Source organism: Humulus lupulus, chromosome 4 (genome assembly GCF_963169125.1).
Source record: "Humulus lupulus chromosome 4, drHumLupu1.1, whole genome shotgun sequence".
Classification (NCBI taxonomy): Eukaryota; Viridiplantae; Streptophyta; class Magnoliopsida; order Rosales; family Cannabaceae; genus Humulus; species Humulus lupulus.
Window position 1 is genome coordinate 191,197,875 of NC_084796.1, and position 3,135 is coordinate 191,201,009.

The 3,135-nt window shown below is 38.9% G+C and overlaps 1 non-coding gene across 1 annotated transcript; it reads right to left on the reverse strand.

The window, feature by feature from the left end:
• Positions 1-766: 766 nt before the first annotated feature.
• LOC133833499 (small nucleolar RNA R71) lies at positions 767-873 on the reverse strand. The gene has a single exon (XR_009892876.1). It is a non-coding gene; the product is annotated as a small nucleolar RNA R71 (small nucleolar RNA).
• Positions 874-3,135: the final 2,262 nt, after the last annotated feature.

Genomic DNA, 3,135 nt, shown 5'->3' on the forward strand with positions numbered 1-3,135 from the left:
AATTAGCGGTATTTGGAAAACATTCTTTGTGGGATCGATACTCTACTTATCATATATTACTTGAATTGAACACGTATACTTGCGTGCTAATTTTAACAGATCAAGTTTTTGGCGCCGTTGCCGGGGACTTAAATTCCAATATCACAGTTAATTGTTATTTGTTCTAATTTGGTTATTTTATTTTATTTTATTTCTTTTTAACATTTATTTGGATCAAGGTTCTATTGTGTTTCAGGAATTGTTGGTATATGCGAAGCAATAGACAAAAGGAGATTATACCAATAGATCTGGAAATTGAAAGAACGTGCCGACAGAAATGGAAAACAAAGAGGAGATTGGAGTTTACCATGGCTGACAATTTGGGAAATGGTCTTGCAGAGGTTCCAGGGAGCAAGGACCAAGAACATTGAGAGACTATGTACTTCCTACTGTTACAAGAGTGCATTCATGCATCAGACCTCCAACCATTGCTGCAAAACAAATTTGAGATTAAGCCAGCAATCCTTCAAATGGTCCAATCAACTTTTCAGTTTGGAGGTATGCCACGGAGGATCCCAATTTACACATAGCTAATTTTATGGAGTTATGTACTACGTTCAAGATGAATGGGGTGAGCGATGATGCTATAAGATTGAGGTTATTCCCATTTTCACTGAGGGATAGGGCAAAGAGTTGGTTGATATCCTTACAGGCAAATTCTATTACTACATGGGAGGAGTTAGCTCAGAAGTTCCTTGCCAAGTTCTTTCCTCCAGCGAAGGCTGCAAAACTAAGGGAAGAGATCAATAATTTTTATCAGATGGAAGGGGAATCACTGTATGATTCTTGGGAGCGATTTAAGGAGTTGTTAAGGAAGTGTCCACATCATGGAATAGAAAAGTGGATGTTGGTGCATAATTTTTATAATGGATTGAATGGAACAACTAGAACAATTATAGATGCTGCGGCAGGAGGTGCTTTTATGAGTAAGAGTGATAATGAGGCGTATGAGCTATTAGAAGAGATGGCGATGAATAATTATCAATAGCCGACTGAAAAGGGACAACCAAAGAAGGTGGCTGGAATGATGGAATTGGACGCTATATCAATGCTTACAACTCAAGTAGTAGCCTTGATAAAGCAACTACAAAAGACTACACTCCCATCTCAAGCTATGCAAGTTCAAAACCTATGTGAATTGTGTGGTACAACTCATCCACCCAACCAATGCCCTGCTCTAGATATGAATAACATGCCTATGGAAGAAGTTCAAGCTATAGGGAATTACCAGAGACAACCCAATAATCCCATTTCCATGACCTACAACCCAGGTTGGAAGAACCATCCTAATTTTTCCTAGTCCAATAATCAAAACACTCTACAACCTTACCCTCCACCTCAGCACAATATCAACCTGCCCAAAATATACCACCATATCAACAACAACATGCATACCAACACCCTCCACTTGGATATTATCAACCACAAAATAGACCACCACACCCAATGCCAATGAAACCAGCTGAACCTCAACCTGATGCACTTAACCAATTTATGACTGAAACCAGGGCGTCCATAAGGAGTTTGGAGACTCAAATAGGGCAGCTGGCTACTTTAATGTCTAATAGAGCTCAAGAAAATTTGTCGAGCACTATAGAAGTTAATCCTAAAGAACAGTGTCAAGCTATTACTTTGAGGAGTGGAACAAGGTATGAAGGGCCAAAGAAGAACCAGTCATAAGAAGAAGGTCAGAAGGGAAATACACAAGGCATAGAAGAAGAGAAGTCTAATGAAGAAAAGGTTACTGAAGACCTTAGCAAGGAAGAAGAGGTACCACCTGTGACTATTGAGCATCATTGTAGAATTCCATATCCACAAAGGCTTCCCAAGAATAATTTGGATAAGCAGCTTGCAAAGTTTTTAGAGGTGTTCAAGAAGCTACATATTAATATACCATTCATAGAAGCATTAGAACAGATGCCCAGCTATGTGAAGTTTATGAAGGAGATTATGTCTAACAAGAGAAAGATGGGTGATTATGAAATAGTAGCGTTAACAGAAGAGTGTAGTGCGATTTTGCAAAGGAAACTTCCTCAAAAGTTATGAGATCCTGGTAGTTTTACTATTCCATGCACGATTGGGGAGTTTGAATGTAAGCATGCACTTTGTGATTTGGGGGCAAGTATTAATTTAATGCATTTGTCAATATTTCGTAGACTTGTTTTGGGTGAAGCTAGGCCAACCACAGCAATATTGCAGCTGGCTAATAGATCTGTGAAGCATCCACGTGGTATTATAGAAGATGTGTTGGTGAAGGTGGATAAGTTTATATTTCTAGCTGATTTTATAGTTCTTGATATGGAGGAGGATGAGAATGTTCCTATTATTTTGGGGAGGCCATTTTTAGCAACTGGGCAAGCATTGATAGATGTGCAAAAGGGAGAGTTAAGGCTAAGAGTACAAGGGGAAGAAGTAGTATTTAATGTGTTCAAGGCTATGACTTATCCTAAAGCAAGTGATAATTGTTTCTCAGTGGATGTGGTAGATGAGGTAGTAGGGAGAAGAAAGTTAATTGAAGATCTTCTTGAAATTAGTCTTACAGTTGATGATGTAGATGGTGAGGATAGTGAAGAGGCGTTGAATTATTTGAAGTGGATACAACCATATGAGCCGTGGAAGCATAAAAAGTTTGAAGAATTAGGCGAGGGACCAGAAAGACCATTACCATCGATTTTGAAGCCACCTGTGTTAGAACTGAAGGCTTTACCAGAATATCTACGCTATGCTTATCTTGGAGAGAAAGAGATTTTTTCGGTCATAGTTTCATCATTTCTTTCGGAAGTAGAAGAGGAGAAGTTGTTGAGGGTGTTAAGGGCTCATAAAACTACTATGGGGTGGACTCTTGCTGATATAAGAGGAATAAGCCCATCGATAGTTATGCATAGAATTCTTATGGAAGACGATGCTAGACCGAATATTGATGCTCAACGAAGACTTAATCTGACAATGAAAGAAGTGGTGAGGAAAGATATCTTGAAATGGTTAGATGCTGGAGTGATTTACCCTATTTCTGATAGTGCTTGGGTAAGTCTAGTACAAGTAGTACCTAAAAAGGGTGGCATGACCGTGGTGAAGAATGAGAGTAATGAACTGATT